Source organism: Pan troglodytes, chromosome 16 (assembly GCF_028858775.2).
Source record: "Pan troglodytes isolate AG18354 chromosome 16, NHGRI_mPanTro3-v2.0_pri, whole genome shotgun sequence".
NCBI lineage: Eukaryota > Metazoa > Chordata > Mammalia > Primates > Hominidae > Pan > Pan troglodytes.
This window is the reverse complement of record NC_072414.2, coordinates 10,461,871-10,482,809: the sequence shown is the minus strand read 5'-3', so window position 1 is coordinate 10,482,809 and position 20,939 is coordinate 10,461,871. Positions and strand designations below refer to the sequence as shown.

Sequence of the window (20,939 nt, the reverse complement as noted above, 5' to 3'; positions counted from 1 at the left end):
TACATTTGATTTCTTTACACTTCTCAGGGGCAGTTGCCGTGGGAGGCCCGCTGCCTGCTGGAAGGAAGATGGTCAGTTCTTCTGAACCACAAAGGCCCTGCAGAGTCCTGGAGTCTGTGTGTCCTGGCTTCCAGGGTTCACCTCATGCTGGTGGATTGCTCAGGATGGTAAGCATTCCTCTGCCCCATGTGCTGAGTGACGGTGTCTTTTGGATTTCCAAGACCCATAATGAGCTGTTTCTCATGAGGCCACTAATGGCATGGTGAGTTCCATTCCTTGAGCAAATGGTCTCTGCCTTTTGCTCAGTGCCATGGTTCTATCTTCCCCAGGGTGCCGAAGGTCTTTAAGGTCGTCAGCTCACCTACTGCCCAGCCTGTGGTGTCAAATGTCCTGCCTCTTCAAATGTGTTTGGATCGATGATGAGTCCCCCCAAAAAAACATTCCTTGGAAAAGCTGAACAAAATGAGTGAAAACTCATACCGTCGTTCTCAGCGGAACTGAGGTCCAGCACGTTGCCTCCAGCAGGGACTGTTGGAGTGAGGGACAGCTTCCACTAGTCCCTATAGGTTCCACCACCCAGGGCATCTGCAGGTAAATGTCTGCCATCACACGCACATTAGGAACATTCCCTTTGCGTGAGATACACTGTTAGGAGAGTCACGGAGGGATTGGATGCTGTGTGATGGCGTGGCAGCTGTGGAAGTGGACGGAAAAATCTCAGGCCTAGAGGAGTGCGTGGCACTGATGAGCTCCCAAGAAGGGAGACCCGGACCTTGTGTCAAGCTTCCTCGCACACAGGACCGGGTCCTGGTTCCCCTACTACGGAGAGTATGAGGCCCCAGCCTCAGGCAGACCTTGGTCTGCCTCAGTTAGCTGAGGACAGGGGAGTGCCAAGGGTGATGGGAAGAGTGCAGAGCAATGGGTGTTGTAGCAGATGGCCAAAGCCTCTTCGGCCCTTCCCCCAGCGTTGGTCCCAGGGTCACCCCAGCATGGATTTCTTTGCCTCCTGAACCGTGAGATGCCCATGGTGTGGTGGTGGAGACCTGGGTAGGACGTATTCTCTGGTATTCCAGAGAAAAGGTGGTAGGGGGCTCACATGGACAGGTGTGCCATCAGTGGTCTTGGGCTGTCATTTGGTGGTGCTGGGCTTTCCGTGTATTCCTCTGATGGATGACAGGTCGGGCAGCAGGGGTCTTCAAGGGCAGTTCCCAGGCGTGTGAGGGTTGGGGTGCTGCCTGTGGCCCTGGGTCACTCCGATCTTCCTGGCAGAGTAATGGGCTCCACCGTTGTGTACATCTTCCTGGAAATAGTCTCTTGGCCCGCCATTGCCAGGTGGCCCCACCTGCTGCAGCTTGTGTGAGCAAATACTGCTCTTGATCCTTTTTCTTGCTTTGAAAGCAGCATCTGTCCCAAAGGCATCCAGAGGGAATGTGCCCTGGCCCAGGCCCAGGACCCTCCCGTGGGTTCCAATCATGCATGGGGCTGTCTGTGGAGGTCCGTGTCCATTCTGGGTAATGCGTGTGCAATCCCAGGGGTGTTGCCATGGAAAGTCTCTTGACTTGGGATGCCTCCACGCCTCTGCATGTTGGCAATGTTCCAGTGTTGGATTCCGCTACTCCCTATGCATGATGAAGCATTTTAGCTCCCTTAGCCAGTTTAAATTCACAGTGCAGCCAGGACAGCCGTGCCACTTTCAAGGGCACTTGGTTGGCTTAGGAAAGTTGGAAGGGATTGGTGGTTCTACAGTTCTCAGTTCACTTAGTAGCTGCATGCATGTAGACCTGGTGGTGCTGATGCAGTGTTGACTTGCCAATGTTGGGGTGGGTAGTAGTGCAGTCAGATTGGCTGCATGAGGGGTTATTGCTTCTGAGGTCGGTGCAGGGATGCCCTGTGGGTGTGTCCAATTGAAGAACGATGACAGGCAGTGTGTCCTGTCAACCTGGTCCTTGGGGATTCAGGTAGGGACGTCCTGTTGGAAAAGCAGCCATTCTCTTTGGGTGTCCTGAGGGAACGGTGCGGGCACATGGACTGAGTGGAGGGGAGGAGGCATGTATCTTGAGGTCCTTTTGCTAGGTTGCTAGTCCTACCTCTGGCCTTGATGCCGAGTTTCAGACTGACATGCTGGATTTTGCAAAGGCGCCCTCTGGAGCTGGTTGTGGTTGGTTTTCCGCCAGGTGCACCTCACCTAAGAGGGTGGCCAGAGACAGTGTTTTGTCATGACATCAGAAGCCCCATGAGGAAGAGGAGGAGCCTGTGCTCCTGCCAGAGGTGGTGGCTGTTAGGTAAGAGACCTGTGACCTGTTTCCACATGGCCCGGAGGTCAAAGTTCACATCCAGTGATCGAAGGCCGGGGTCTTGAGCCATCGGGTTGCTGGGGGGATCAGGTCTGGAGGCTGCAAACTAGAACTGCCCATTGTGGTGTTGGGACCCACATGTGCATTAGGGAGACAAACACACCCATTTAAACTAACATTCTCACACATGCACACACCCACACCCACCCATACACACACACTCTCATACACTCACACTCAAACTCACACTCTCTCTCTCACACACACACATACAGGCACAGACAGCCATAGGCTAATAGATGCAGTGATGTACACATGCTGTGGTTCTGGCCACATATGCTTTTAGGTGTCCACAGAGTGACGCAGGTAAGGTATATTCATGGAGCTGGAGGTCAGTCATGGAGGCCAAGGAGAAGCAGGTGTGTGAGTTGCCCTGTGGGAAAGAATGGTGTTGAAGTGTCCAGTGAACCTGGGCCTGTTTCTCAAGCATGCATTTGATTTCTTTACACTTCTCAGGGACAGTTGCCGTGGGAGGTCCGCTGCCTGCTGTCGAGGAAGATGGTCAATGCTTCTGAGAAACAGGCCCTGCGGGTTCCTGGATTTGGTGTGGCCTGGCATCCACGGTGCACCCGGTGCTGGCGGGTGGCCCAGGACGGTAAGCATTTTTCTGCCCCGTGTGCTGAGTGATGGTGCCTTTAGAATTTCTGAGACCTGTGAGCAACAGTTTCTTGGCAGGCCATTAATGGCATGGCGAGTTCCATTCCCAAAGTGGATGGTCTGTGCCGGTTGTTCAGTGGTGCGGCTCTGGCTTCCCTAGGGTGCCAAAGTTCTTTAACGTCATCGGCTTGCCCACTGTCTGGCCTGTGGTGTCAAATGTCCCACCTCTTCAAATGTGCTTGGATCGATGATGAGTCCCCCATAAAAACATTCCTTGGAAAAGCTGAACAAAATGAGTGAGAACTCATACCGTCGTTCTCATCGGAACTGAGGTCCAGCACGTTGCCTCCCGTGGGGACTGTAGGAGCAAGGGACAACTTCCACTGGTTCCCATAGGTTCCACCACTGAGGACATCCACAGGCCAAAGTCTCCCATGAAATGCTCGTTAGGAACATTCCCTCTGTGTGAGGTACATGGGTGGGAGATTTGTGGGGGCACTGGCTGCTCTGTGATGGCGTGGCGGCCATGGAAGAGGGGAGAAATGTCGTGGGCCTAGGGGAGTGTGTGGCTGGTCTCAGCTTGGTGAGCTTTCAGGAAGGGAGGCCTGGACCTCATGGGTGGCATCTCCATGCAGAGGACAAGGTCTCACTTTTGCTACCAAGGAGAGCACAAGGTCCAGGCCTCAGGCAGACCTTGTTCTTGATTTCTGGTTAGCTGAGGACAGGGAAGTGCCAAGGGTGATGAGGGAGAGTGTGGAGCAATGGGTGCCACGGCAGATGGCCAGTGGCTCTTCAGCCCTTCTGCCAGTGTTGGTCACAGTGTCCCCCCAGCACAGATTTCTTTGCCTCCCGAGCTGTAAGATGCCTGTGGTTTGGTGTTGAAGGTGTAGGCAGGGTGGTATTCCAGAGAAAAGGTGCTAGAGGGCTCTCGTGGACATGAGTGTCATCAGCTGCATTGGGCTTTAATTTGGCAGTGATAGGCTTTCCATGGATTTCTCTGGTGGACGACAGGTCAGCCAGGGTGGGTCTTTGAGGGCATGTCTCTGGGTGAGCGAGTGTGAGGATGGTGTCCATGGCCCTGGGTCACTTCTGTTGTTCCCAGCAGAGTAGTGGGCTCTACTGTTGTGCACATCTTCCTGGAAATGGTCTCTTGGCCTTCATTGTCAGGTGGCCCCACCTGCTGCTGCTCTCGTGAGCAAATACTGCTCTGTATCATTCCCGCTTTCCATCCCAAAAGTGTCCAGAGCGAATGTGCCCTGTCCCTGGCCCGGGACTCTCCTTTGGGCTCCAGTCATGCATGAGGCTATCCGTGGAGATCTATGTGCATTCTGAGCAGTGTGTTTGCAATCCCAGGGGCATTGCCAGAGAGTCTCGACTTGGCATGTCTCCATGTGACTGTGTGCTGGCGATGTTCCAGTGTTGGACTCCAAAAGTCCCTAGGCGTGATAAAGCATTTCAACTCCCTTAGCTGGTTTGAAGTCACAGAGCAGGCAGGACAGCCATGCCACTTTCAAGGGCACACAGTTGGCACAGGAAAATTGGAAAGGATTGGTGGTCGTACATCTTGCAGCTCACTTAGTAGCTGCATGCATGTAGACCGGGTGGTGTTGATGCAGTGTTGACTTGCTGGCATTGGGGTGGGTGGTAGCATGGTCAAGCTGGCTGAGTGATGGGATATTGTCTCAGAGGTTGGTGCAGGGAAACTCTGTGGGTGTGTCTAATGCAAGGATAATGACAAAGTCCTGTCTGCCTGGTCTTTGGGGGGTTAGGTGGAGACGTCCTTTTGGAAAGGCAGCCATTCTCTTTGGGTGTCCAGAGGGCACGGTGCAGGCACATGGATTGAGTGGAGGGAAGGAAGCGTGTGTCTTGAGGTCCTTTGGCTAGGTTGGGAAGACTACCTGTGGCCCTGATGCTGTTTCAGAGTGATGTGCTGGCCATTGCAAAGGCGCCCTCCAGTGCTGGTTGTGGTTGGTTTTCCATCAGGTGCACCTCACCTGGTAAAGGGGCCAGAGACAGTGTCTGGTCATGACATCAGATGCTCTGTGAGGAGGAGCATGTGCTCGTGCCAGGGGTGGTGGCTGTTAGGCAAGGGACCTTGGACCTCTTTCCTCATGGCCTTGAGGTCAAAGTTCACATCCTATTGATTGAAGGCTGGGGTCTTGAGTCTTTGGTTTAGTGGGGTTGGTTCCAGTCTGGAGGCTGCAGACTATGACTGCCCACTGGGGTGTTGGGAAACACATGTGCATGAGGGGGACACACATCCACACAGAGACACACTCATGCACACGTGTGCACAGCCACAGACAAATAGATGCAGCAATGGGCGTGTGCAATCGTTAGGCCACACACACTTATAGGTGTCCATGGAGTGACACAGGTAAGGTATGAATGGGTCTTTGAAGGCATATTTCTGGGCGAGTGAGTGTCGGGATGGTGTCCATGGCCCTGGGTCACTTCTGGTCCTCCCAGCAGAGTAGTGGTATGAATATGGAGATGGAGGTCAGTCACAGGGTCCAAGGAGAAGCAGGGGTACGAGTTGCCCCGTGGGAAAGAATGACATTGACGTGGTGACCAGTGGACGTGGGCCTATTTCTCAAGCGTGCATTTGATTTCTTTACACTTTTCAGGGGCAGTTGCCTTGAGAGGCCCACCGCCTGCTGGCATGACAGATGGTCAGTTCTTCCGAGCAGTGGAATCTCCATGGAGTCGTGGAGTCGGTGTGGCCTCGCATCCACAGTGCACCCCGTGCTGGTGGATGGCTCAGGACGGTAAGCATTCCTCTGCTCCGCATGATGAGTGAGGGTGTCTTTAGAATTTCTGAGTCCCACAAGGAACAGTTTTTCAGCTGGCCATTAAGGGCATTGTCGAGGCCTTTAAGGTCATCAGCTCGCACACTGCCCAGCCTGCAGTGTCAAATGTCCTGCTTCTTTGAATGTGGTTGGATCGATGATGAGTCCTCCAAAAAAAATATTCCTTGGAAAAGCTGAACAAAATGAGTGAAAACTCATACCGTCGTTCTCATCGGAACTGAGGTGTCCAGCACATTGCTTCCTCTGGGGCCTTTACTAGTGAGGGACAACTTCCACTAGTCCCTATAGGTTCTACCACCCATGGCGTTCACAGGTGAAGGTCTCCTGTCATATTACAAACATTCCCCCCACTCCCCCCCCCCAAAAAAAGGAACATTTCCTCTGTGTCAGGTACACGGGTCGGAGAGTCATAGGGTGACTGGCTGCTCTGTGATGGCGTAGTGGCCGTGGAAGTGGATGGAAATGTCGCAGGCTTAGGGGAGTGTGGGGCTGGCCTCGGCTTGGTGAGCTCCCAGGAAGGGGGACCTGGAAATCGCTGCGGGCATCCTTGCATAGAGGACCAGGTACGTGTTCCAGTTCTGCTTTCAAGGAGAGCATGAGGCCCAGGCCTCAGACAGTCCTTGGTCTTGATCTTTGGTTAGCTGAGGACAGGGGAGTGCCAAGGGTGATAGGGGAGAGCGCACAGCAATGGATGTTGTGGCAGACAGCTAAAGCCTTTTTGTCCCTCCTTTCACGGTCAGTCCCAGGGGGCCCCCAGCACAGACTTTTTTCACCTCTCGAGCTGTGAGATTCCTGTGGTGTTGTGGCCAAGCCTGGGCAGGAAGGTACCCCAGAGAAAAGGTTGTAGAGGGCTCACGTGGACACACATGCCATCAGTGGTCTTGGGCTGTCATTCGGTGGTGATGGGCTTTCCAGGGATTTCTCTGGTGGATGACAGGTTGGCCATTGGGGGTCTTCAAGGGCAGGTCCTAGGGAGCACGAGGGTCGGGCTGATGCCTGTGGTCCTGGGTCACTCCATTCTTCCTGGCAGAGTAGCAGAAGTGTCCATCTTCCTGGAAATGGTCTCTTGGCCCGCCATTGCCAGGCGGCCCCACCTGCTGCAGCTTGTGTGAGCAAATACTGCCCTGGATCCCATTTCCTGCTTTGAAAGCAGCTTCCATCCCAAAGGCGTCCAGAGGGAATGTGCCCTGGCCCTGGCCCTGGCCTGGGACTCTCCGATGGGGTCCAGTCACACTTGGCATATTCATGGAGGTCCATGTGCATTCCAGGCAACACATGTGCAATACCACGGGCACTGCCGCGGAGAGTCTCTTGATTTGGGATGCCTCCTCACCTTTGTGTGTTGGCGATGTTCCAGTATTGGATTCTGCTACATCCTCAGGGCAATGAAGCGTTTCAGCTCACTTAGCCGTTTTGACATCATAGTGCAGCCAGGACAGCCGTGCCACATTGGCATGGCACATAGTTGACTTAGGACAGTTGGAAAGGGTTGGTGGTTCTATGTCTCGCAGCTCACTTCATAGCTGTTTGCATGTAAACCTGGTGATGGTGTTGAGATGGTGTTGACTTGCCGACGTTGGGGTGGTTGGTAGTGCAGTTAAGTTGGCTGCATGATGGGATGTTGCCTCAGATGTCGGTGCAGCGAAGCCCTGTAGGTGTGTCCAATGCAAGGAAAATGAAAGGTGGTGTGTCCTGTCCACCTTGTCTTTAGGGGTTCAGGCAGGAATGTCCTGTTGGAAAACTAGCCATTCCCTTTGTGTGTCCTGAAGGCATGGTGCGGGCATGTGAACTGATTGGAGGAAGGAAGTGTGTGTCTTGAGGTCCTTTGGCTGGGTTCAGAAGACTGTCTCTGGCCTTGATGCCGTGTGCCGTGTTTAAGACCAACGTGGTGGCCATTGCAAAGGTGGCTTCCAGTGCAAGTTTTGGTTGGTTTGGTGTCAGGTGTGCCTTACCTGGGAGAGTGGCGAGAGACAGTGTCTGGTCACGACATTATATGCCCCGTAAGGAGGACTGTGTGCTTGCGCCGCCAGGGGTGCTGGCTGTTAGTCGAGGGACATCAGGCCAATGTCTGTCTGACCCCTAGGTCAAAATTCACATCCTACTGATTGAAGGCCTGGGTCTTGAGCCTTTTGGTTGCAGGTGTGGGGATGGTTTCCAGGTCTGGAGGCTGCCAACTATGACAACCCGTTGTGCTGTTGGGAAACATCTGTGTGGGGGAGACACATACACACAGACACACTCACTCTGACGTACACACCTACACATGCACAGGCGTGCACAGCCACAGGCAGATAGATGCAGCAATGGGTGTGTGCTATTGTTGTGGTCACATGTGCTTCCTAGGTGTCCACAGAGTGACATGGGTCAGGTATATTCATGAAGATGGAGGTCTGTCATGGAGCCCAAGGAGAAGCCAGTGTGCAAGTTTCCCTGTGGGAAACAATGGGATTGAAGTGGTGACCAGTGGACTTGGGCCCATTTCTCAAGCATGCATTTGATTTCTTTACACTTCTCAGCAGCAGTTGTCATGAGAGGTCTGCCGCTTGCTGGCAAGGAAGATGGTCAATTCTTCTGACCAACAGAGGCTGCCTTGAGTCCTGATTTGGTGTGGCCCGGCATCTATGGTGCACCCAATGCTGGTGAGTGGCTCAGGGTGGTAAGCATTCCTCTGCCCTGTGTGCAGAGGTGTCTTTTGAATTTTGAGACCTGCAAAGAGCTGTTTCTCAGCAGGCCACTAATGGCATGGCGAGTTCCACTCCCAGAGCTGATTGTCTGTGTCCATTGCTCAGTGGTGTGGCTCTGGGTTCCCCAGGATGCTGAAGGTGTTTAAGGTCATCAGCTCTCCCACTGCCCAGCCTGTGGTGTCAAATGTTCTGCCTCTTCGAACGTGCTTGGATCGATGATGAGTCCCCCATAAAAACATTCCTTGGAAAAGCTGAACAAAATGAGTGAGAACTCATACCGTCGTTCTCATCGGAACTGAGGTCCAGCACGTTGCCTCCTCTGGGGACTGTAGGAGCGAGGGACAACTTCCACTGGTTCCCATGGGTTCCACCACCCAGGGCATTTACAGATGAAAATCTCCTGTCACATGCATGTGAGGAACATTTCCTCTGTATGACATAGACGGATGGGACAGTTGTGGGGGGATTGGCCACTCTGTGATGTTGTGGCAGCCACGGAAGCAGGTGGAAGTGTTTTGACCTAGGGTTGTGTATGGCTGGTCTTGGCTTGGTGAGCTCCCAGGAAGGGAGACCCGGGCCTCACAGCAGGTGTCTTTATGTAGAGGACCAGGTCACAGTTCCCCTGCCAAGGAGAGCATGAGGCTCAGGCCTCAGATAGACCTTGGTCTTCATTTTCCACTAGCTGATAATGGGAGTTCCAAGGTGATGGAGGAGAGCGCAGAGCAATGGGTGTCACCGCAGATGGTTAAAGCCTCTTTGGCCCTCCTTCCAGCATCAGTCACAGGTGCCCCCTGGCATGGATTTCTTTGCATCCCTAGCCATGAGATGACCATGGTGCAGTGACCAAGGCTTGGGCAGGACAGTACCCCAGAGAAAAGGTGGTGAAGGGCTCATGTGGACATGTGTGTCATCAGCTGCATTGGGCTGTCACTTGGTGGTGATGGGCTTCCCATGGATTTCTCTGGTGGATGACAGGTCAGCCAGGGCGGGTCTTTGAGGGCATGTCTCTGGGCAAGTGAGTGTCGGGATGGTGTCTGTGGCCCTGGGTCACTTCCGGTCTTCTCAGCAGAGTAGTGGGCTCCACCGTTGTGCACACCTTTCTGGAAATGGTCTCTTGGCATGCATTGCTGGGTGGCCTTACCTGCTGCAACTCATGTGAGCAAGTAACTGCTCTGGATCCTCTTTCCCGCTTGGAAAGCAATTTCCATTCTGAAGGCATCCAGAGGGAATGTGCCCTGGCCCTGGCCTGGGATTCTGCAGTGGGTTCCAGTCATGCATGGGGCTATCCACGGAGGTCTGTGTGCATTCCAGGCAATGCGTATGCAGTCCCAGCGGCATTGCCACAGAGAGTCTCTCGACTTGGGATGCCTCTGCGTGTTGACAATGTTCCAGTGTTGGATTCCGCTATGCCCTAGGCGTGGTGAAGCATTTCAGCTCCCTTAACTGGTTTGAAGTCTCAGCACGGCCAGGACAGGCATGTCACGCTGAAGGGCACACGGTTGGCTTAGGAAAGCTGAAAAGGTTGGTAGTTCTACGGCTTGCAGTTCACTTAGCAGGAACGTGCTTGTAGACCCCGTGGTGTTGAGACAGTGTTGACTTATAGGCACTGTGGTATGTAGTAGTGAGGTCAAGTTGGCTGTGTGATGGGACGTTGCCTCAGAGGTCGGTGCAGGGAAGCCCTGTAGATGTGTCCAGTGCAAGAATGATGACAGGCGGTGTGTCCTGTCAACCTTGTCCTTAGGGGGTCAAGCGGAGATGTCCTCTTGGAATAGCAGCCATTAGCTAGGATGTCCTGAGGGCACGGTGTGGGCATGTGGACTGAGTGGAGGGGAGGAAGCCCGTGTCTTGAGATTGTTTGGCTAGGTTGGGAAGACTGCCTCTGGCCTTGACACTGAGTTTCAAACTGATGTGCTGGACTTTGCGATGGTGCCCTCCAGTGCTGGTTGTAGTTGGTTTTCCACCACATGTGCCTCACCTGAGAGGGCAGCCAGAGAGAGGGTCTGGTCACAACATCAGATGCCCTGTGAGGAGGAGTGTGTGCTCATGCCAGGCTTGGTGGCTGTTAGGCAAGGGACCTCGGGCCCATGTCCGCATGGCCTCAAGGTCAAAGTTCACATCCTACTGATTGAAGGCCTGGGTCTTGAGCTTTTGGGTTGTGAGGAGGTTCAGGTCTAGAGGCTGCAGACTATGACCACCCCTTGTGGTGTTGGGAAACATATGTACATGAGGGAGACACACATACACACACACACAGACACTCTCTCTCACACACACACACACACACAGGCGTGCATAGCCACAGGCAAATAGATTCAGCAATGGGCACATGCTGTCGTTTCGGTCACACACGCTTCCTAGGTCTCCACAGAGTGACACGGGTCAGGTATATTCATGGTAATGGAAGTCAATCATGGAGGCCAAGGAAAAGTAGGTGTGTGAGTTGCCCTGTAAGCAAGAATGGCGTTGAAGAGGTGACCAGTGGACCTTGGTCTGTTTCTTAAGCATGCATGTGATTTCTTTACACTTCTAAGGGGCAGTTGCCGTGGGAGGCCTGCCGTCTGCTGAAAGGAAGATGGTTGATGCTTCTGAGCAATGAAGGCCCCATGGAGTCCTGGATTCGGTGTGGCCTTGCATCCGTGGTGCACCCCATGCTGGTGGATGGCTCAGGACGGTAAGCATTCCTCTGCCCCGCATGATGACTGAGGGTGTCTTTAGGATTTCTGAGACCCACAAGGAGCAGTTCTTCAGCAGGCCATTAAGGGCATGGCCGTGGTCTTTAAGGTCATTGGCTCACCCACTGCCCAGCCTGTGGTGTCAAATGTCCTGCCTCTTCAAATGTGCTTGGATCGATGATGAGTCCTCCAAAAAAACATTCCTTGGAAAAGCTGAACAAAATGAGTGAGAACTCATACCGTCGTTCTCATCGGAACTGAGGTCCAGCACATTTGCCTCTGCCAGGGACTGTAGGATTGAGGGACAACTTCCACTAGTTCCCATAGGTTCCACCTCCCAGGGCATCCACAGGCCAAAGTCTCCCATCACACACAGGTTAGGAACATTGCCTCTGTGCGATGTAGACGGGTAAGAGAGTCATGGGCAAATTGTCTGCTTTGTTATGGTGTGGCAGCCATGGAAGAGTAGAGAAATTTTGCAGGCCTCAAGGAGTGTGTGGCTGGCCTCAGCTTGGTGAGCTCCCAGGAAGGGAGACCCAGATCTCGCGGCAGATGTCACCGCACACAGGACTGGGTCCGATTTTTTTGCCAAGGAGAGCATGAGGTGTGGGCCTTAGGCAGATCTTTGTCTTGATTTCTGGTTACCTGAGGACAAGGGAGTGCCAAGTTGATGGGGAAGAGCAATGGGTGTCCCAGCAGATATCCAAAGGCTCTTTGGCTCTCCTTCCAGGGTTGGTCACAGGGCCTCCCTGGCAGGGATTTCTTGGCTTCCTGAGCTGTGAGCTGCTCGTAGTGCAATGGCAGAGGCCTGGGCAGGAAGGTATTCCAGAGAAAAGGTGGTAGAGGGCTCACGTGGATATGTGTGTCATCAGTGGTCTGGGGCTGTCATTTGGCAGTGATGGGCTTTACATGGATTTCTCTGGCGGATGACAGCTCAGCCAGCAGGGGTCATTGAGGGCAGGTCACAGTGAACATGAGGGTCAGGCTGGCACCCACAGCCCTTGGTCACTTCTGGTCTTCACGGCAGAGTAGTGGGCTCCACTGTTGTGCACATCTTCCTGGAAATGGTCTCTTGGCCCGCCGTTGCCGGATGGCCCCACCTGCTGCAGCTCGTTTGAGCAAATAGTGCTCTGGATCCACTTTCCCACTTGGAAAGCAGCTTCCATCCCGAAGGCATTCAGAGGGAATGTGCCTTGGCTCTGGCTCTGCCCTGGGCCTCTCCCATGGGCTCTAGTCACACTTGGGGCTATTCATGAAGGTCTGTGTGTATTCCAGATTCCAGGCAACATATGTGCAATCCCAATGGCGTTGCCACAGAGAATCTTTTGACTTGGGATGCCTCCGTGCCACTGTATGTTGGCAGTATTCAAGTGCTGGATTCTGCTCCATCCTGGGGTGATGAAGTGTTTCAGTTCCCTTAGCCGGTTTGAAGTCACAGTGCAGCCAGGACAGCCATGCCACATTGAAGGGCTTGTGGTTGGCTTAGGAAAGTTGGAAAGGATTGGTGGTTCTACAGCTCGCAGCTCACTTAGTAGCCACGTGTATCTACACCTGGTGCTGGTGTTGAGGTGGTGTTGACTCGCAGGCATTGTTGTGGGTGGGAATGCAGTCAAGCTGACTGCACGATGGGACATTGCCTCTGAGGTCAGTGCAGGGAAGCCCTGTGAGGTGACCAGTGCAAGGACAATGTTAGGTGGTGTGTCTTGTCCACTTGGCCTTTGGGGCATCAGGCGTGGACGTCCTGTTGGAGAAGCAGCCATTCTCTTCGGGCATCCTGAGGGCACATGTGCGTACGTGGACTGAGTGGAGTGGAGGAAGCCTGTTTCTTGAGGTCGTTTGGCTAGGTTGGGAAGACTACCTCTGGCTTTGATGTCATGTATCAATGCAACATTCTGAGCATTGGGCAGGTGCCTTCCAGCACAGGTTTTGGTTGGTTTTCCGCCAGATGTGCCTTACCTGGGAGTGCAGCAAGAGACAGTGTCTGGTCCCGACATCAGAGGCCCTGTGAGGAGTAGCCTGTATTCGCGCCAGGGGTGTGGTGGCTGTTACACGAGGGACATCAGGCCTATTTCCACGTGGCCTTGAGATCAGAGTGCACATCCTACTGATTGAAGGTCTTGAACCTTTGGTTTGTTGGGGGGATCAGGTCTGGAGGCTGCAGACTATAACCGCCCATTGCAGTGGGAATCACACACACACACACACACACACACACACACACACACGTGCACAGCCACAGGCAAATACTCGCAGCAATGGGCACATGAGGTTGTTCCAGGCACACACACTTCCTATGTGTCCACAGAGTGACAGAGGTAAGATACATTCATGGAGATGGAGATCAATCATGGAGGCCAAGGAGAAGCAGGCATGCAAGTTGCCCCACAGGTAAGAATGGGTTTGAAGTGACCAGTGGACCTGGCCCCATTTCTCAAGCATGCATTTGGTTTCTTTACACTTCTCAGGGGCAGTTGCCATGGGAGGCGCAGGCCTGCTGGAAGGAAGATGGTCGATTCTCCCAAGCAACAAAGGCCACGTAGAGTCCTGGTTTCAGTGTGGCCTGGTATCCACAGTGCACCCCATGCTGGTGGGTGGCTCAGGATGGTAAGCATTCCTCTGCCCCTCGTGCTGAGTGAGGGTGTCTTTGGGATTCCCAAGACCCACAATGAACAGTTTTTCAGTAGGCCACTAATGGCATGGTGAGTTCCTCTCCTAGAGTGGATGGTCTGTACCTTTTGCTCAGTGGCGCAGCTCTGGGTTCCCCAGGGTGCCGAACATGTTTAAGGTCATCGGCTCACCCACTGCCCAGCCTATGATGTCAAACATCCTGCGTCTTTGAATGTGCTTGGATCGATGATGAGTCCCCCATAAAAACATTCCTTGGAAAAGCTGAACAAAATGAGTGAGAACTCATACCGTCGTTCTCATCGGAACTGAGGTCCAGCACATTGCCTCCACTTTGGCTTATTGTGGTTCACGGGTAACTGTCATATTACATGGTACTTCACTACCCAGGCATTGGCATTCAATTTTTGTGGTCATTTTGACCATAGTAAAATTCTTTATCATAAATGTATTTGAGAATCATACTTGGGTAGCCCATGAATTTTTTTAGTGTTACTCTTCTTGGTGTCAAGTTGGTTTCACCCTTAATGCTAGGTTTTGGATTTTTGTTGCATGATTGATTTTTAGCCAGGTTCTGGTCACCAATCACAGCCTTTCACCAACATTCATGGAGAAAGTTTCCTTGTTTTTTTAATATGTTGAGGAAGTACATATTTCCTGAATATTTTTGCTTTTGTTCCAATGTTGGGCTGACTGGCATGTCATCTCTTATCTTATCCTGAACTGAGTAGTGGTACAAGTTTTTGGCTTTCAGCATCCAGGGCACCAAGTCTTTTGTACACAAATTGCAAGTATTGAAGCCATGGTGTTGATTGGGATGCTCTACGCCCATGCTCTTTAGTGGCATGACGCCCTCCCAGGGTACCCGGAATCCACATGTGCAACTCTGTATATGTGTTTCTGTGAACACAGATATGTGAAGCCATAGATAAGCAGATTTCATATGTACCACAGGAGTCTATATGACATAGCCTTCCTGACCTATGTACCTGTCTGTCTTTCTGAAGCACACTCATTTCCTCTGCACCTTCCCGGTGTCATTGGCATGGAAGGAAGGCCCTTGTCCAAGAAGGATGGTCTTCGTCTTGTGTGATCTTTGAGATGCCATGAGGCCTCTGGATACAAATGGTGTGGGCTCCTTTGGAGGCTTTTGGATTTCTCCTGAATGTAAGTGATTTCTTCTGAAAGCATTCTGATTTTCCTCACTTGCAGGGACAAAGACTATGTGTAGGTTGATGATGACTTACATATATACATTTTTTTTTTTTTGGAAAGGTGAACAAAATGAGTGAAAACTCAGTACCATCATCCTCATCTAACTGAGGTCCAGCACGCTTCTCCATCAGGGCCTAGATTTAGGGGGCCAACATCTGTTTGTTATCATGGTGTGCACCAAGGCTTAAGATGTAGTTGTCTTTCAGTGAAACTGAGTAGCTGAGTATTTTGTACTCCCCTGGCTGAGAGATACGTTTGTTGAACGACTTACCTGTGAGAAGGTGGGGTAGCATCCTGCCAGTGTGCAGGAGAAGGTAAACCTGCAGGTGCCACAGGAAGGCGGTATCCAGTTGCCCACCTCTGCATGGCTGGGTCTGTCCTTGATTCATACCTCTTGGGTTCGTCACCCCCCAGAAGAAGACAATTTATTCCACATGAGGAGACAGCACGGTGCCATTCCTGAGCACTTCTTCAACTGTCTTTCATCTGTGGCCGGGGACATGGGACTTCTTATGGTGTTTGGGTAGCATCAAGGGCTGGCCATCTTGAAGCCAGTGGTGATGCTGATTTGCTCTCTGGAAAGGAGCCTGGAGAAGCTCTCTACAGTGAACTTGTACATCTATAAGTAGAATTCCAAATTTCATGGCCCAAGAAGGGTAGTGGCTGTGGGAAGGGGAGAGGTCTGTGTGTGCCTTTACCTGGCATCATTCCATGTGGGTCGTGGAGTGATGACTGTGAGGCTCTTTAAGACATTGCAGGGTGCCCAAGGTCCATTTCGTGATATCCTCAGGATGGTTTGCTTGGGAGAGCCTGATGTCATTTGCCTCTGAACCGCTCAGACATCTTGATGCAGTTGGGGTTTATAAGAGTGTGTCATTCCCCACATCGTGGTGACTTCTATTTGGAAATGTGACCTGCGAAGGTCTCCTTGCTTATATACCTCAGCGTCTCCTGATATTAGGGTATTTTCAAATTCCTCCTAATTCTTCACAGCAGTCTTCTTTGTGAAATAGTCGTTGTGTGGTAGGACAGGACTACCATCCACAGGCCAATGATGGATAGGTGTTGGACTCTGATGTTATGTTCACAGGCAAGTGCCTTAAGATCTTGTTTTCTTAGCTGCAGCACCTTAGAAATCTTGTAGGATTCAGAATGCCTGGTGCTCTTCTGGGTCCCTGATCTGTACCTGTGTAGTGCACATGGAGGTTGATTTGTGATGTTTCTGGATGGGAAGAGTGTGAAGGACCCAAGGGGTAAAAATGCCTCAAGGCCAAAGGAAAGTTAACCTTTGCATAGGAAGAGGTTTCCCCTCCAAACTCTCCTCACTGAAGTATCACCATAGCCTTTGTCTTCTCTGATGGCCAGGAGAAGGGTTTTTGAGTTGGAGGTGTTATAAGAGTGGTGTTGAGAGTGTTCTTCATGCTTAGTGCTCTCTAGTTGATGGTGCCTTCAAAATTCATGCCTGCCTCCTACCTTCATGTTTGGGCAAACCCATGCATGTGTGCAGAAAGAAGGGGAGCCCATGGGAGGTAGATACAGATTACTCCACAACAGGACAAATGACATGACCCTTGCCACCTACGCACCTCACTGCCTTTCTCAAGCACACCTGTTTTGCTTCTGCACTTCTTAGGTGGCGTTGGTATGGAAGGAAGGCCAGTGACCGCAAGGGATGACTTTGATCTTGGGAGATTTTTGGAGATGGCAAAGTGCTTCTAAACATGTTTGGCGTGGTCTCCTTCAGGCTGGTGGATACCTCAGGATGGTAAGTATTGGTTTTTCAAAGGCACCTAATGTTCCATGTTTGCAGGTATGAGGACTATGCATGGATCAATGATGACTTCCATACATGGGTTCCTTGGAAAGTTGAACAAAATGAGTGAAAACTTTATACTGTCATCCTCTTCAAACTGAGGTCCAGCACACTGCTTCAACAGGGGCTAGAGACGGAGGTCTACCTCTCATTCATTGACGTGGGTTGCACCAAGGGGTCTGTCCAGGCTTAGGATGGGGTTCTCTTTTGGCAAGGGGTAGCCCCAGGGGAGTGGGAGCTCCCATGCACAGGAGATTCCTGGTGTAAAGGACATCTCTTAGTGAGGCCAGGGTAGCACACACACCATCTTCAAGACTAGGTGAATGTGCAGGTGGCACAAAGGACTTAGGCTCTGTGTCCCCCAGTTTGTTCTTGAGTCTTAGTTCTTGGTTCTCTCATCATCGGGAGGAAGGCAGGTCCTTCTCGTTGGGAAGAGAGGACAAGGCTACACTTTTGCCTCATTTTTGGCTCATTTTTATCCTTGTCTACATACATAGATTTCTGGTCACCTGCATGCTTCACATCCAGGCCAGAGTGCCTCTGTTGTACCCTCTGTGTTGTGAAGACATACAGTTGGCCTCCTGCCCTAAGCTGGGGCTGATAGGCAACGAGTCTCTGGCTTATCTCAAACCTGGTGTAGGTCAAAGGCTTCCTCGTTAGGGGTGCAGGTCCCCGAGGCTTTTGTGATCAACTCTGCAGGTGTGCACGGGTGTTTAAAGGGATGCTCAACATCAGTTCTCTCTAGTGGGATTATGTACTCCATGGGCTCCCAGGATCCAGACGTGCATCCCTGTGTCTATGCAGTTCTGCGTCCATAAACAGGTGAAGCCAGAGATGGGCAGATTGCAGATGTACTGCAGGGGGCCAGATGGCATGGCCCTCATGACCTCTGCACATGTCTGCCTTTCTCAAACATGCCCATGTTTCATCTGTACCTCCCAGGTGGCATTGGCATGGAAGGAAGGACTGTGTCTGTGAGGGATGATCATCCTCTCATGTGATCCTTGGAGATGCCAGGAAGCCCCTTGACACATGTGGCATGGGCTCCTTCAGAGGCTTTTGGATCCGTCGTGAATGTAAGCAAGCCCTTCCCAAAGCCCTGATTTTCCTCATTTGCAGAAACAAAGATTGTGCCTGGATCAATGATGACTTCCATATATACATTCCTTGGAAAGCTGAATAAAATGAATGAAAACTCTATACCATCATCCTCATTGAACTGAGATCCCAGCATGCTGCTACATTGGAGGGCAAGGAGAGGGGGCCAACATCTGTTTGTTGACATGGTCTACACCTTGGCTTAGGATGTGGTCCTCTTTGGGCAAATGCAAGTGTCTGGGCTTTTTGGACTTCTGTAGCTGAGAGACAGCTTGGTTGAAGGAATTTCCTCTGAGAAGGTGGGGTAAGCACACTGCCAGCCTGCAGAACTTGAAGCTGCAGATGGCACAGGAAGCAGTAGCCAGTAGTCTCTTTGTGCATGACTGTGTGTGTCCTTGATTCATAGGTTTTTGGTTTGTCGCCTCCCCGCTTGCACAGGAATACCATTGCTTTCCTTTGGGGAGAGAGCATGTCATTCCTGGACACTTGTTCGGCTTACTTTCATTCTCAGTCGAGGATGTGGGAGTTCCCATGGTACTTGGGTAGCATCAGGGGCAGGCAGCCATGAGGTGGGTGGTGAGCTGATTTGCTTTCTGCAGAGGAGCCCAGGGAGGGTATCCACATTGAACTCGTATGTCCATAGGAGGAAACCCAAGTCCTTTGGTCCCTGCAGTGTACTGGTGGTGGGAAGGGGAGAGGGCTGTGCATGCATGTACCAAGCGACATTCCATGTGGGTCGTGGAGCAATGACTATGAGCCTCTTTTGGGAGTTGTAGGGTGCCCATGCTCCATTTCATGATGACCTTGGGGTGCTGGGATGGGAATGAGATTGCAAGTCCCTGTGTTCCTGCCACTTCGCAGACTGACTTGGTTTGAGAGATCTGTGTTCAGGAACCCCTGTGGGATGCTTGTCTGTGTTAGGCATTTGAGCAGATATTGGCCCAGGGTTTCTACCCTTCCATGGTTGTACATACTGCTGGAAGGGCTTGTTGCTCCCTCTGTATTGATGAGGGGAAGTTTTGCCCAGGAGAGCCTGATGCCATTTGCCTCTGAACTGCTCAGGCACTTCAATGCAGTTGAGGTTAAGAGTGTGTCACTTCCCATGTCGTGGTAGCATCTTCTCAGAAAAGTGACCCGTCAAGGTCTCTGCACTTAAATTCTCCATTATCTTATGATGTTAGGTTATTTTCAAATTCCTCCTAATTCTTCACAACAGTCTTCTTTGTGAAATAGTCGTGAAGTTGTATGAGGGCTATCATCCACAGGCCAGTGATGGAGAGGTTTTGTACTCTGTGGCCATGTTCACAGGCAAGTGGCTTAAGACGTATGGTGTTCTCAGGGACAGCACCATAGAAGCCCTGTAGGATTCAGCATGTCTGATGCTTTTCTGGTTCCCTGAGCTGCACCTGTGAGGAAGGCCAGAGGTGGAGGTTGATTTGTGATTGAATGTGTTTCTCAATGCAAAGTGTGTGGAAGGAGCTTCAAGGCCGAAGGAAAGTTGTTCTTTGTGCTGGAACACTTTTTCCCTGCAGCTCTCCCCATTGAAATACCCTCATGGCTGTTGTCTTCTCTGATGGCCAAGAGAATGGCTTTTGAGTCAGGGGTGGTGAAAGTGTGGTATTCAGAGAATTCTTCACGCTTAGTGTTCTCTAGTTTGATGGTGCCCTTGAAATGCATGCCTGCCTTATACCTTCATGCCTGGGTATATCTGTGCACACGTCCCCAAAGAGAGGTCACCCATGGGAGGTAGATATAGAATACAGCATGGCAGGAGGAATGGCATGGCCCTTGCAAACTGTGTACCTGCCTGCCTTTCTCAAGCACACCTGTTTTTCCTCTGCACTTCCCAGGTGGCATGGGCATGCAAAGAAAGACAGAGGCTGCAAGGGATGAACTTCATCTTGGGAGATCCCTGGAGATGGCAGGGAACCCATGGACACATGTGGCATGGGCTCCTTTGGGTGCCGGTGGATCCCTTCATATGGTATGTGTTCATTTCTCAAAAGACCCTAATGTTCTTCCTTTACAGGAATGAATCCTGTGCATGGACCAATGATGACTTCCATACATGCATTCCTTGGAAAGCTGAACAAAATGAGTGGGAACTCTGTACTACCATCTTAGCTGAACTGAGGTCCACCGGGGGCTATAGAGGGACAACTCTCATTTTTTTTGATGCCCGTTGCATGAAGCGTTCGTCCAGGCTTAGGAAGGGATTCCGTTTGGGTGAAGGAGAGTCACGGGAGTTGAGGCTATATGCACAGGACTTCTGTCTACAAGGCTGGGGTAGCACACATGCAGTCCGTGGGACCAGGTGAATGTGCAGGTTGCTCAGGGAGAGTTAACCTGTAGCCTGCCTCTGGGTAGCCAAGATTGTCCTTGACTCCTGGCTCTGGGTTCCCACAACCCCTGGAGGAAGACAAGTAATTGTTCTTGGGAAGAGAGAACAAGGCCATACTTTTGCCTTTCTTTTTTTCATTCTTGGTTTGAGAACAGTGGAGTTCCAATCACCTGGCATAGCTTTCATGTTGTGTTCCATGCATTGTGAGTACATGCATATGGCAGGAACACACAGGTTCCCACTGCAAGCTGGGCCTGATAGGCAAGGAGTCTCTAGCTTAACCCCAGCCCAGTGTACGTCAATGGCTTCCTCATTAAAATTGCATGGCCCTGTAGCTTTTGTGAGTGACATTATAGGTATCGATGTAAGGGTGTTGAGAGGGATGCTCAATGTCAGTGCTCTTTAGTGTGCTGATGCACTACTACAAGGGCACCTGAGCCCTTGTCCATGCGTTTCTGTGTCCAAAATCAGGTAAAGCCAGAGTTGGGTATCAACCAGATACACTGCAGGGGATCAGAGGACATGGCCTTTGTGTACTGCACATCTGTCAGATTTTCTCAAGCACACCCGTGTTTCCTCTTCACCTCCCACGTGGAAGTGATGAATTGGCCAGGACCATCTTGGTGAGGGACAATCATCATCTCATGTTAACCTCAGAGATGCCAGGAAGCTTCTGGACACACATGGTGTAGGCTTCCTTGGAGGCTGTTGGATCTCTCCTGAATGTAAG

At 51.7% G+C, this 20,939-nt stretch overlaps 1 protein-coding gene, 8 non-coding genes and 2 pseudogenes across 58 annotated transcripts in view; all 11 read left to right on the top strand.

Moving 5' to 3' along the window:
* Positions 1-20,939, top strand: part of LOC100609273 (uncharacterized) — an 81,520-nt gene that overhangs the window by 21,434 nt on the left and 39,147 nt on the right. For 45 of the 50 annotated variants that reach the window (XM_063794568.1, XM_063794566.1, XM_063794570.1 and 42 more), the window contains 13 exons: positions 28-167; positions 330-591; positions 2,175-2,282; positions 2,811-2,949; positions 5,579-5,719; positions 8,278-8,400; positions 10,977-11,116; positions 13,583-13,721; positions 14,750-14,909; positions 16,591-16,722; positions 17,713-17,846; positions 19,719-19,852; positions 20,681-20,934. The gene's annotated coding sequence lies outside the window, so the exon portion shown is untranslated. Of the gene's footprint in view, positions 1-27; positions 168-329; positions 592-2,174; positions 2,283-2,810; positions 2,950-5,578; positions 5,720-8,277; positions 8,401-8,482; positions 8,859-10,976; positions 11,117-13,582; positions 13,722-14,749; positions 14,910-16,590; positions 16,723-17,712; positions 17,847-19,718; positions 19,853-19,897; positions 20,003-20,680; positions 20,935-20,939 lie in introns of those variants that run through there. The other 5 variants (XM_063794573.1, XM_063794543.1, XM_063794545.1 and 2 more) reach the window with 3 other exon arrangements.
* LOC112205745 (small nucleolar RNA SNORD116) lies at positions 411-506 on the top strand. The gene has a single exon (XR_002939836.1). It is a non-coding gene; the product is annotated as a small nucleolar RNA SNORD116 (small nucleolar RNA).
* On the top strand, positions 3,193-3,287 carry LOC112205740 (small nucleolar RNA SNORD116). Its single transcript, XR_002939831.1, has one exon. It is a non-coding gene; the product is annotated as a small nucleolar RNA SNORD116 (small nucleolar RNA).
* LOC112205748 (small nucleolar RNA SNORD116) lies at positions 5,892-5,989 on the top strand (annotated as a pseudogene).
* Positions 8,655-8,749, top strand: LOC112205739 (small nucleolar RNA SNORD116). Its single transcript, XR_002939830.1, has one exon. It is a non-coding gene; the product is annotated as a small nucleolar RNA SNORD116 (small nucleolar RNA).
* LOC112205737 (small nucleolar RNA SNORD116) lies at positions 11,289-11,383 on the top strand. The gene has a single exon (XR_002939828.1). It is a non-coding gene; the product is annotated as a small nucleolar RNA SNORD116 (small nucleolar RNA).
* On the top strand, positions 13,965-14,059 carry LOC112205738 (small nucleolar RNA SNORD116). Its single transcript, XR_002939829.1, has one exon. It is a non-coding gene; the product is annotated as a small nucleolar RNA SNORD116 (small nucleolar RNA).
* LOC112205749 (small nucleolar RNA SNORD116) lies at positions 14,972-15,070 on the top strand (annotated as a pseudogene).
* On the top strand, positions 16,785-16,876 carry LOC112205744 (small nucleolar RNA SNORD116). Its single transcript, XR_002939835.1, has one exon. It is a non-coding gene; the product is annotated as a small nucleolar RNA SNORD116 (small nucleolar RNA).
* On the top strand, positions 17,907-17,998 carry LOC112205733 (small nucleolar RNA SNORD116). Its single transcript, XR_002939825.1, has one exon. It is a non-coding gene; the product is annotated as a small nucleolar RNA SNORD116 (small nucleolar RNA).
* On the top strand, positions 19,915-20,006 carry LOC112205747 (small nucleolar RNA SNORD116). Its single transcript, XR_002939838.1, has one exon. It is a non-coding gene; the product is annotated as a small nucleolar RNA SNORD116 (small nucleolar RNA).